Below are 13,539 nucleotides of genomic sequence, written 5' to 3'. Positions count from 1 at the left end.
ATTGCAGATGGTAGTGACCTCAGTTATATGTCAGCTTTGTATTCATTAGTTCCCTTTAATTGTTGACTTTGACTGTTATTTGTTTTTATGTTTCATTGAGCAGAAGACTTATATAAGCAGATTTTTGTCTAATAAGAACCTTTTTGTATGTTGCTCGTTAAGAAATATGAATAGAATGAAATAAATTTTTCATAGTATTCCAATTATGAAGCGAAATGTAACACAAAACCACGTTAGGTCGCATCGAGATCGCAGCGAGATCGCCGTCTGCTTCAAGTAAATGTACACAGAATACATGTTTCCAAAGAAACTTCCCATCTAACTCGTAATGTGCCTTATCTTCACAAATCACAACTTTGTAATCGTTCTATACAAAGAACATAGTACATGTAAAGTTTTCAGCCGCAGGGTATATTGTACGTTGCATGACAAGTCATTAATCATCAGTAAGATAATGATGACACATTAATAAGCACGCGTTCCCAAGTGAAAGAACATTCTGCTGATGCCTCTACTTTAATAACTTCTGAATTGTCAAGACGGTACCGATTACAAACAGGCGCCAAACCGCGCTGACATATTTTTGTAGATATCCATTGTACGCATTCACTACCATGTGTGCCTCTAAGTGGATATGCGATTTCATTCTACCATCCAGATGCCATTCAAACCAAATCAGAAAGAGAAAATCGGAGTTCAGGATATTTCCTGAAGTGTATCACACATCGTGATCACTTTGCTGCCCTTCACGGCTTCCGCGAACTGACACAAAAGTTTTCTTAGTGAAATTGCGTTAGCACCAGATTCTGTTCACCTGCAGCTTCTTGAATGAGAGTCATCACATACGGATCACGGATCAAGATGTTCGTCAGTCACGACTACAAACAAAGTTTTCTGATGTGGAGCTATATACGAAATGTCATTAGAAACCATATCTGTGTGAGTGTTTGTCAGCCATCAACTTTGCATGAAACATTCTGCTTGTAGTCATATATCAAACTTTTCGTTGTTTCTTTGGTTCTTATTTCATTCTTTCATTCATTATCAGTCAATCATGCTTTTGAAAGTTTATGATAATGTTCACTGAAACATCACCTAGTTTTTACCTTTCATCCTGTTGACACCAAACTCGTAGAGTTACTAATATAGCTAATGTCCCCAGGCTGTTTCCTGTAATTCTTTCCACCCTTACGACTCTATCTTCATTCAGCCGGCTCCAGGAGTCTGGTGAGATTCTAATAAGCCCTTTGCCTTCCAGGACACAATATTAGGTTGACGAGGCATGCAGAAATGTTCCCTCTAGGAAATGATTGCAATACTTCAAGCAATAAAGGACCGCTATATTGAGCGTCGATTCTGTGGTTAAGATGCACCGGAATGTGTGCTTAAGGCCTTCCTGTCGTTACGTAATTTTAGGTGAAAAGAGACATGAACGTTACATAATGTTGTAACAAGATTGATAACGAACCCAGAGCGGAGGTATTCTAAAGGTCACAAACGACGTATAATCTATGAGTGGTACCGTTTACTGCCACCGGTACAAAGTGTAGTGTAATATCACAGAAAGCACAGCGCGCGCTCACTTGTGTGTGTGTGTGTGTGTTTGTGTGTGTGTGCATTTGTGTGCTACAATGTAGTCTGTTTTGAGAGGCAAAATCTGAGCTTTTCGTTAACAGTTCTGGATCTCTAAAAAGTCTGACTGTCGGAACAATTATAAAACAGTTTTGACATACCTTTTGACGCGATACTGTTGTTTTCGTGCCCGTTTGTTTCTGTTCAGGACGTGCAAACTTCTGTTCTTGACGCTCCTTTGTATGCAAATGTTCTCGGATCCGTGACCTTTGAACTCACGCGCGACCTTTGTAGAATTTCCACCGCGTCAAGCGTAGATTCGAACGGGTTCCTTTTGTTGTCAAGACATTTTGTCTGAACATATTGCCTTATTCTGCCGTTGAGCAGTTGCCTCTCGGTGCGTCTGAGTATACCATTTGCTTAGTCTCCCTTAATCATTATATAATGTTATAGTTTATGGAACTGAAAAAAGAAGTACAATGTCTTTCTGTTTACAGTGCAAGTGGTGGTTGTGATATCGGGCGATCTTATAGCCCGTATACGTATTGCCAAAACCTCTGATAGTTCACAAACAATTCTTGATCATTCTTGCTGAAATTGGGACAACATAGCCATTTATCGAGAGGAGTAAAGACGACGTACAGCGAGTCAGTCTCCGGTGAGTCCAACTTTTTAGTCGCAGAACTGTTGAGTTTATTTCTTTAGGCCACAACAAGTAAATTTTGTGGATGACACGAGCGCGCCGAGAAGAAATTTTTCCCCTCAGGAGATGGTCAGTATGACGAGAAAATATATAATGCTTTAATCTTAACATGTGTCGTATGGTAGCCTTGGTTGTGGAAATGTAAGTTTTGTTGTAGTATCAAGGCCACGGAACTTGGATTTTGTTGTCTTCCCAACACTTACCCACATACAAAATATCCTCGTTAACTATCCAGAGGTTCTTAAGTTTAAGAAATCTGGAAACACAAACAGGCGCAGACACACACACACACACACACACACACACACACACACACACACACACACACACACACACACACACATACACACAAACACACTAAAATCACACACACATACACACACACACACACACACACACTAAAATCACACACACATACACACACACACACACACCACTGAACGTCACAACTGCAATTGTTGTTACAACGTTTATGGTGTCTATTTTGAAAATTTAGGCTTGTTGTTTTCTTGCCAATCTTGTTTTCTTTCTTTTCTTGAATTTAGAATCTGCAGAGGACGTCATCCATAAAATTTACTTGCTATGGCCTATGATGTGTATGTGGCGATGCGCACGTAAAACAAAAACAAAAAAATCAATTAGCTAATGCTTTGAATAATTCTTCTGAGCGGCCAACAGCCCTTCATGCAGACTCTCCACAGATAGTACGTGCAACTTGACAACCTCCATTAACGTTACGTGTACTCCTGACTACACATTCCATCGATTTTACATTACAAGATTGACGCATGTAGCCGACAACATCCCTAAATTACACGTAATGCATGTGGCTAGGTCGAAACGCTACCACTCATTTCACCTCTCAGTCTATAAAAAGAAAATCAAGGCCAATATCCAATGCCAATACAGATAATTTAAGAAAACAACATGTTTTTAAATATAGAATGTGAGTCCTGTGAAGTAGTTTCTAAGAAAGCTGGGTCTTCTAGCTGTCAGTGTTCTAGTTTTCGGAAATCACAAACAAAAGACTAAACAACTACTCTTTTGTCAATCGCCCCGACGGCTGTTTCAAGTGTGCGAAGTACATGTAGGCAGTCACGCACAAAATGCATCGGTGATAATCAACGCGTAGGTCTGACACGTTGTAGTTACAATTTTAGACGCCAGACGGCGCTTCTTAACTACGGTGCCCTCTGCTGTACGGTCGCAACAGGTGGCGCTCAAAATTTTCCGTCAGCTGTCATGGGTTTGACAATGGAAGGGCCTCTGATTGGCGGGGCTATCGGCTGTTTTCTTATAACTACCGCACTGTGTGGGAGGTTAACATTGGTGAGGTAAGACAGATTCCAGACGACACCCAACAGGCACCCGGCAGTAGCGGCGAGCATAACCTTGCAGCATTTCTCATACAGGTAACAATATTCAATATTTTCATAGGTTAACAAACAAAGAAAAGTAGTGGAGATACTAGTGGCTTCTCTCACAAACAACCGTTATTCATTGATCACATTTGAAAACAATTATCGATTGATGATGTTTTCAGTGCCTGAAAGCAGGCGATTACGTCATTCAGTGGTCATTGTCATTATACATGTAGATTTGGTTTTTGTAATTGTATTCTGGATTTTTCAGAACATTATGATATCTAAAAGACGTGTTTTGGTGCCTTGTTCACCTAAATAAATAAGATTACTTCGCATTACCTATGGGAATAACCATGCATGTCGTATTTTGATAAAAAAAATATCTAGTTAGTAATGATCGTAACGAAAAGCCCATAATGTTAGGCAACACGAAATATTGAATTTTATGTTATCCCCCTTTTCTGTGTGCATATAATGATCTGGGCATTGTATATCTACTTATACATAGATAGATATTTATAGCACAATGAGGATAATAGTTCTCCAAATGAGGAGAAGTCTTGCTATTGACGGCTCAAATGTAAATTTAAGACAGCAGGAGTTGTTTTTCGTAGTCGTGAAACTTAAAGATTTGTGAAATGGTCCCTAGTTGTTGTTTTTTTTAGCTTCGCGGGCACGTGGCCATTGAAGGGCTTTACATGCCCTTTCCACTAGAGACTGCGATCACACTGCGCCACCGAAAATGTGAAATTGTGAGTTCATCGAATTAAACGATATAATAAAGTTATTCTTTGTACGTTTTGCGTGTTTTAGTGTCGTTAAATCCTTCTACAAATTGCACGATCTTGAAATCAAGGGTACAAGTTTGCAATTTTGGTTGCTGTACGGTCGCTCAGTGATCGCCGTCAAGTGGAGGGGAGGGGGAGGGGGGGCTTATCGCCCGACACGTCAGCAGTTGGATGGCTCCACACCGTGCTCCGCTGCTCGTGTGGTAACCGTCCCGAGTTAACATGCCTCGGGTCACGGCAGTGGGCTCCATTAGCGACATGAAACCATTTCTAGCTCACAAAATTGAGACCTTGTCTGGGACGACGCCTATCAAAATGGAAATAGCGATAGAAAGCGACATGGTTTCTCTCGTTATAGCCACTCTCCTGCGACTGTTATGACGGCTTCAATTCCTCACCTCTTTGTACAAGGTCGTAAATTCAATGCCAGTTTTCTGGCGGCGACAGCTGGATAGATGCAATTTATATCTTAATGGGCTTTTGGAAGTCGTACGTTGCACAATGGAGGTTATACATTACTTTTATTGGCTTAACGTTATCGCTTTAAACATGTTGATTGAAACGTTGATACCTGACGACTTCGAATGGCAAATTTTTTGTTAGTATCCATTAAGGCAAATTGATTTAGGTTTGCTGTTCCAAATACAATATATATTTGTTTCTATATTTTTCGGATCATTTATTTCTAAACATTTCAATTATCATTGCCTTGTGTGGTATGGTAATTGTTTGATTTGATTTATACGATTTCGAATGAACGTAACTTTCTAAACTGTCGTTTACTTATCAAACTAGCAGAAATCCAACAGCAGTCTTGAAATTCTTTGATACGCACACAAACAAGCAATACCTCCATTTATAAATACAGTGGAAGCCAGTTAATTGCACGTCGGATAAACGTACACTTCGGTCAATTGCACGGAATCCCCAAATCCCGTTGTGGTGCGGTCCAACTGGGTAACTTTGCACTATCGCACACGCCGGATAATTGCACGGAATTCGATGGCAAATTGGGTGTGCAATTAAGCGGCTTCCACTGTATCATTGTAACATCACAAATAGCACAAAGAAAGGCTAATGTAAGGTCTACCGTTCAGCGGTGCTTCCGTTCCCAACCCGCTGACCTACTAAAAGCAAATAACCATAAATGGAAGGATATTATAAATTTTCTAAAACCTCGTTTGATGGAACGACATAAAAGGGCACCATTCTAAGATTAAAAAGTGCATTTGAAGAGATGATGATAGATATCCGGCCATTTGTGAATGGGTTTTATATCTTAATGGTGCCAAGAGTGGTATCGTAGCCAAAGTGCCGCCATTTATCAAAGTCTGCCTGTCTGTCAAACCGGGGCATGGTACAGTAGGGCGCTATCACTCATGGCTCAGGAGAGGACCGTTAAACTAACCTTTGTCAGAATCATGCCAGTGTCTTTCTGTTGAAAATGATATTTTTTCAAAGTAATGGTTCTCAGTACTTCTGGTTTTATGAATCGATATATATCACGAATTTGGTAATATCTTGGTCATTGTATAATGTTCAAGTACTTGTGAAGTTGAGTTTTGAAAAAAAAATGCTGGAAACAATAACTCGCCTTAGCTGAGTGTCTATCATTTATAAATTTTAGCACTCAAATTAATATGATTATCCACTGCAACAAGTAGTAACTTAGTGGTACACGTTATATTGGCTTTTACGGCTTTTCCAACCCATCAAATTTGACAAGAAAAACTCCTATGGAAACGTGATGGGAAAGATACTCATGTAATATCGAGGGTTTAGTGTCAGTCTGTACATCTGTCCTCCAACGCGCTGGAAGGTATTCATTTCAGAGTGGTTTCTCAGTATTTACGACTTAGCCGTAAATCGTGTACATTCCACAGGTGAATTACGGCAGATTTCCGTGAGAACCCACCGCCTTCCCTAATATATGTCAAAGGTTTATGGTCGACTGAAGATTTAACAGGACATGAAATATCCGACCACAAAGTTGTATATTGTTTATGAAGCAGCTGAGCTTTTGGGAATAGCACTTAAACACGGTACATTGGGAGGATTGGTATATATGACTATTATGACACATGAACTATTTGCAAAGAATGAATATACCATGTATAGTATATAGACTTCCCAACACTTCGCTGTTGCAAGTGTGAAATCATAGCTTTATTCATCACTGTAGACCGTTTCTACAATACGGGATGATTCTCATATCTTCCGGTGTTATTGTTCCATCTTCCTTAAAATCATTACGGCATACAAGAAAGTGTATTATTTTGAATAGCAATAGATTGATTCATGTCTACTCCATAGCCTGAATTAACACAATAACGGGAGCACACATTACTGAATCCTCAGCCACTTAAACGTCAGCTACTTAGAGGTAGGGTTCAATTTTAATTGATACTTAGAGTTAACGAAGTTTTGAACAAATGCTCGGCAAAGAAAAGTTACAATATCAGTTAGGTTTCAAATGAATGGTATCATGTAGCAGGTTGTCGGAGACAGAAGGCCACAGAAGGTTTATCGATTCTTTGGGTGCAGCAGGTTGTTCTGTTTTCCCTGACGCAGGGGTTGCGCTCATGGTAAACGACCTTCGGCCTAAATTGCTCATGATCGCCCAAAAGGTCACCGAATGTCAACATCTCCAGAGATTCGACCTTTTTTTCTTCTTCAAATCTACTACATCACATTGCATGGGTCTCAACGGTCTCTAAACATAATCGAGAAAACGCCGGACTGGTATTTGCGAGCTCAAAAACATCATTTTCGGTGGAGATTCCGCGGACGAGCTGATTATACGAGCTGATTATTCTCTATTGTGCGATGATCATCGTATCGACAAAGAGTTGATGTATCTTGAAGAGAGGTAAAATCACCCATCAGGGACAACTGACGTCTCCCAGTTCACTCTTCCGACGTGGAATTCATTAAACAAGCCTTGTGTAATTTCCCCTGCCAGTTCCCTAGGGAGATGAATGGCGTTTTGTCCTGTATGTACGTACCTTAGTGACGGAGGTTTTGACCCGGGTTTAGGGAGTAAATGGTTTGACAACAAGCAGACTGACAGGGTTATAATTAACTCGAGTGGTTCGATCTGGGAGATCGGAACCTTTCATCACATATATCGTGGGTGTGTGGAGTAAGATATATAACAGTCTCTCTCAGGGCTTCACGATTGGATCCCCCGGCACTGTAAGCTTGTATCCCCGTCTGGCCAAGCCCACACCGGTGATTTTGACTCATGATAGCTAGGTACAAAGTACCGTCAAGCTCTTTCAAAGTCGTAAACAAAATAACCCTGACAAGAGCAACTGAGTGTATAACTGTCATTCAAAACTAAAACGAAGACGAGGTTCAATAATGGGATCCCATAGCTGCTTTCTACGGTAGTGCAGCGGGACTTACGGTTTTGATATTTGGTGTTCTGGACATGCTGTGCGTAGCTGTGATATGCTGTGCGTAGTTGTGATTTTTGATTGACCTGTGGGTCTTTGCATGGGACAGAAAGTAAGTGCTTATGTTTGGGCCTCCCGAGTAGCTGTTGTAGAAGTAAGGCCCCAATTTTGTTTCAGACTATTTCAAGAGAATACCTCAAGAAGGGGGTGAAAGATGATTTCAGTAAAATATAACAATATGACGATTTCTTTAGTATTCAGATGTGCCTTAGGAAACACAAACAACTAGAGTTCGGCGACCTCATACCTCCATGAAAATTTAGAGCTTTCGTAAATTTTATGCAATTGACTAAGACATTAACATAATTTATGCATGGTGTTGTTCATCATTGCCAAACGTACACATGTCACAATTATAAAATTCCCATTATTAATCATCAAGCGGTTTTGCAATTTTCACATAAATTATGCAAATAAGTTCCTCATTACCATATTTGGTATCTGCTTATAGTCCACCTATCATAATTAACATGTGTTACATTTATTGAAGTCCAGTTATTGAAAACAATGGAATTATAAAGTTTCCTCATTAATTATGTAAATTAAGTCCTCATTTGCATAACATGCATATCATTATGAACATCTTTGCCCAAGCTACCTGCATGCCTAAAATGATGCCAATCCGTCGTTCCTTTCTGCAGTTATCCTCTTTGAAGTATCTTGACAAAAATGCCCATGCAGTTCCACAATGAAATGTTAGGGGGCTGAAACTTGTCCCAATTTGTCATGGCACTAAAAGCTATCTACCACCAAATGTCCAGACCATAGCATGTCTGAAACAAGAGATACATGGAAAAAACAGCTATTATGGAATATTCTCATTAATTATGCAAATGTACTTCTAATTTGCATAATTAGTATCTTATCGTGTACAACTTTGTCTAAGGTACCTACATTCTAAAACTCATGAAAATCCGTTGTTCCCTTCTTGAGTTATCCTCTTCAGAAGTTTTTGACAAAAATGCCCCTGCTATCCCAAAACTAGACGCTAGGGGGCCCAAACTTATGTCATTTCTTCCTGAGCACAAGAGCTATCTAACACTTAAAAATCGTTACCATAGCATGTTCAGAACACCGAGATAGCAAAACCGGAAGTTGCACTGCAGTACCAAGGGGAGCCGCTAGGGGGCCCAGAATCTAATCATTTCCAGCTTTCATCACACACTACCAACACACCAAGTATGAAACCAATCCACCCAGCCATTCTTGAGTTATCTTGTTTACACACACACACACAAACACACAGACAGACACACAAACGCTGGGTAAAATATAACCTCCATGACATTTCATGGAGGTAACTACGGGAGTCAAAGTGTGGTTTTCCGCACCCCATACTCGCACTTCGCCGTAATTGTGTTCGACATGTCCAGGTCATGAACAGAAAATTGAGAAACCAGAAGAGAATGGCGAATGTGATCTTATTAACCCTATTTCCTGTATCTTTCAAACACACTCTCTTAGGTCATTCTATGGTCAGGGGCGAGGTCATAACCTCTGGCAGTCTTAAAAGATACGTTCTCAACACCACAGGGGAAATAAATACAGCATACCTCCGTGTCATCCACCACCGCTTACGGGAACATCCGTAATCTACGTGTAATGAGCGTGAATGTCAGGGGAGTTCTGTATCCACTCCATTTATTACAAGCTGATCCTCGTTAACTTCAGCATATTAGTTTTTCATCTAAAAATGTGCCGTCGCAATTTACGAAGCTACAAGGTCTAGGCAAGTAGTAGTAGAGATTGGGGGCTTACGAAAGTTTATATCTCAATTTAAAGAATATTCTTTTGGTCATATTTTACTGATTTCGGTACAGTTTCTGACCACTAGTTTTACAGTTAATTGTACAAATACGTGCTTTACGAGATCGAGAGCGAACAATACAAGTACATTTTTTGTACTCATAAACACACAAGGGGCTGTTCCTGATTATCAAATCGCTAAAAGGTCTAATAGCCTTTTTGAGGTCGTAGGGACAGTCGGTTGTTATCGACAGTGTCTAGGGTAGTACTAGTCTCTACCAGGCTTCGTGGATCGGTGGTCTAATTGTAGAAATTGGACAAATAGAATCTATAGTACGATAGGGGAGTTAGCCGGCCAGAAGAGTACGTTTCCTAGATCCTCACCACGTGGTGAGGATAATGATTCTACCGATCCACGGAGCCTGGTAGAGGCTAGGGGTAGTCCGGATTGAAGGGGGAGAATCCCCACCGTTACGAAGGCGCCCATTAGGGATAGAGAACTTTTTGGCACATTTGTTGAATGGGAACAAGTCGCCCTTCTTTTTTGGGGGGGATAAAAACGGAGAATCATCTTTGGAGTATCCAGAGTCCAATGCACAAACCTACAACAATGACGTGAAAAAAGGGGATCCACCTACGTATGCTATAAACTGAACCGTGCCTTCCAATATTAGCACCTGTTTTATTACTTAAACGTGTCGCGAAGTTCGTGGTAAATGCAACTGCGAATTAGAAAGGGTTTACACGTATGGTTTGGAGCCGTAACAGTTACAACTGAAGATTCGCAGGCGTCAAAAAATCCCGCGGTGCCTTTCTAAGTTCTCAGTAAAAATAAACCGTCAGCCGCGGGAGATGGCACGTTTTATCTAAACGCTGTAAATAGCTGACGAACTGTCAGGGCTAAACAAGTAAGCAGAGGGCGAGAGTCTTTCTCTTCAGTCGCGTGGTTTGTTTCAAGATTTCTTTCAACTGCACGAATCTACCGTGTCCCAGAAGTACAAACCCTATTTTACAATGGAAACAAGAGGAACGAAAAGTTAAAAAGACTTGATAGGCAGCATTTACAAGCAAACAGTGAACTACTTAATGGCTGCCTTCACATGGTTTAGCTTATATAACAAACTACTGCTCTGTTTATTCTTGCTCAAACGCATGCAGTCAAGTAGCGCTTCCTACCACTTGCTACATGATGTAATCCAACACCGCATTCACCACAACCTGTCAACTACTAAGTACTTTATGTTGACTTATTGATAAAACCCGCAAATATCTCTCATATTCAATGTCGTTGCAATGATCTTCAATGTTTGACAATGCGTTTTAAACTCCTCCAAAATAATGCAGAATGGTGTGAACGTTTGTGTTGCCAAAACAACAGGAAAGTCGCGCTGCTTTTCTTCTGGTACTTCAAAGAATGACTTTACTTGAAGGGAAAAGACTTCTTCTTCTGGTCTATTCCCTTCAAACAAAGCCAATCTTTGAAGTGCCCAAAAGATATCAAAACACACCGAAAATTCATTTGTATGATATATGGGTAGGATCATGAAAATCTTTGCACATCGTTTATATATGCGAACGGAGCGCAGGTGTTATATACGGCATATACCATTCATACCTCTATACGTCTATTTTTGACAACGCAACAATGTGTTATACGCTTTTCTCCCCTGTAGCGACGATTTGATGCATTTGCGGGTCTCTTTTCATTCCCCTGCAAAATCTCTAGATTTATCACACGCGGTAACGTTGTCCCCGCAGATGTTGGTAATGATGATCCCTTGCACTGCGCTTTCGATCCTCTAGAGGGCACGGCTGCCCGTAAACAACACCACTGCAGAACCCAAAAACGAATCTTTCCACTCTGACTAACTCTTGACACAGCTCTACAGCTCTACAAATAACGCCTAGCTGACTGACATCGTTTGAAACATTTAAGGTCTCATATTATATAGTTGTTGCCATACATTGTATCATGTACAATTGTCGTGAAATAAAGTTCTTCCTCTTCATTGTTGACGGGAGAACTATAAAGTTGATAGGTAATTTGTCAAATTGTAAGGAAAAATCACAACAAGTGCGTTTTATCTGTTTTTTTACATGTAAGTGCAGTTACTCAACCTGTGATCTGAGTATAGATTATTGGGTGTAGTGGTAGTTTTAAATCACAGTTAGCTGCAGGTCAAGGATAATGGGTATTATTGATAGGCTGCTACGAACCATAACCAAAAATGAACGCACGGGGCATATAATATAGATGGTATGATATGCTTTGATCTAGCTTGTTACGTGACTAAAATGTAATAAAATGAAATATACTAGTACTAGAGTCGAGCTGAAAAAAATGCTGCGCTTATAAGTACCCGATCGCGAACCTAGCAAAAATTTGCCGACCCTAGTAGTTTTGGGAGGCTACCGCTGTCAAGTAATTTCCAAGCAGATCCTACGGTGCCATAAGATAGTGTCTATCAAAGATGGCCAAGGAGTATAGCCAGCCAAAGGCAGCCATACACGTGCACACTCCTAGGCCGGATTCAGTCCTCTGCCAGCTTTTGATATTATCTTGTGCTACCGTAGGATCTGCTTGGAGATTAGCTGCAAAGGGACATTAACGCGTTTCGCTCTAACATCTGGATAATGAAATAAAAATACAAACTTCTATTTCACACCTTGTACTAGAATAAAGCTTTCAACGGTTGATGCAAGACTATGTATTATATTCTTATCCTTACATTATGATGTTAGAAATAATAGTGTCCTGATGCATTTCAACTTTACATTGTTTAACTGTATTTGTTGGACCACTTCCTTCAAAATCTAGATATCAAAATAGAATCCATAAATACGGACCTTATAATATGTATTTTTTCAGGACCGTAATGTAATCGGAAACACAACATTTCTCTCTATTTTTGTCTTTATAATTAATGTATCCGGTGAATAAAAATGTATAACACCTTTTTGCTTTTACATTTTGTAGAAGTGGGCCATGGAATAGCCTATTTTGTGCGATCAAGACCGGAAATAGTGGATGTTAGGATTGTAGTCATTTGTACACCTGACTCTACAGAAGGGGATACAAGTGAGCACCCTATCTATCTTACTGCAAGAAAGTATTATAGGAACATGGAAATGATAATGCTACAATATATATATATCCTGATCTGGCAATCTACTTCCAAAATACATGCCTGATAACAACCTGTGTATGTGTAGCCATGCGCCTCTTCGCGCATGCGTTGTTCTGATAGCCATAGCAACCTGAAATAGCCATCGCAATACACACGTCATCAGTGACGTAGGATAGAAAAGAGACTGTCAGAGTCTCTCACAAGTATGAATGTCTTCAATACAGCAGAAATTCTGTGAGAAGTCGCTCATATCAGTTTAAGAGATAAAACCGCAAATCGTCAGTACAAAACAAGACCAACCAAATCGAACAAATTATACACGTATTTACTAGTAGTATGTACGCACTCAGTGCTCAAGGTCGTTGAATATTGAAGGACGTTAGGCATGTCAAAGCTGACGTTATCACTTAACCCAAAAATGAGTTCTAACGTTTTGCTTCTTATCAAACGTCTCCGAGGAACAACGAATTAGGGATCGATACTTATTGCTATTGTGGCGGTTTCAAAACGCAAAGCGTTTCAGGAAACTCCTAGTAATCAGTGCCCTGTGGAAAATAGATATAGAAAATGCTATCAGTTGTTACCTCCGTGAAATTTAAGGTTTTGTTTTTGGCTTGTCTGTGTCTGCACTGTTTGTCTGTCAGTGTGTGTTTCCGGATATTGGTGGTCAGCATAATTTAAAACCTCTGCATGGATTGCGGTGATGTGTAACAGGTGGGTAGGTGTATGATGTTGGTCCCCTGGTGTGTGACATTGCACAGGTTGTAGTTAATCGTATCC

The 13,539-nt window shown here is 40.2% G+C and overlaps 1 protein-coding gene across 1 annotated transcript in view; it reads left to right on the top strand.

Annotated features, from left to right (window-relative positions):
• Window positions 1-3,588: 3,588 nt before the first annotated feature.
• LOC118419466 (guanylate cyclase soluble subunit alpha-2-like) overlaps window positions 3,589-13,539 on the top strand; it is a 62,240-nt gene continuing 52,289 nt past the window's right edge. Inside the window, exon 1 of the mRNA XM_035825847.1 lies at window positions 3,589-3,687. The gene's annotated coding sequence lies outside the window, so the exon portion shown is untranslated. The remainder of the gene's footprint in view (window positions 3,688-13,539) is intronic.

Source organism: Branchiostoma floridae, chromosome 7 (genome assembly GCF_000003815.2).
Source record: "Branchiostoma floridae strain S238N-H82 chromosome 7, Bfl_VNyyK, whole genome shotgun sequence".
In the NCBI taxonomy this organism is placed as follows: domain Eukaryota; kingdom Metazoa; phylum Chordata; class Leptocardii; order Amphioxiformes; family Branchiostomatidae; genus Branchiostoma; species Branchiostoma floridae.
The sequence above is the reverse complement of the archived record's forward strand: the minus strand, read 5'-3'. Positions and strand labels throughout refer to the sequence as shown.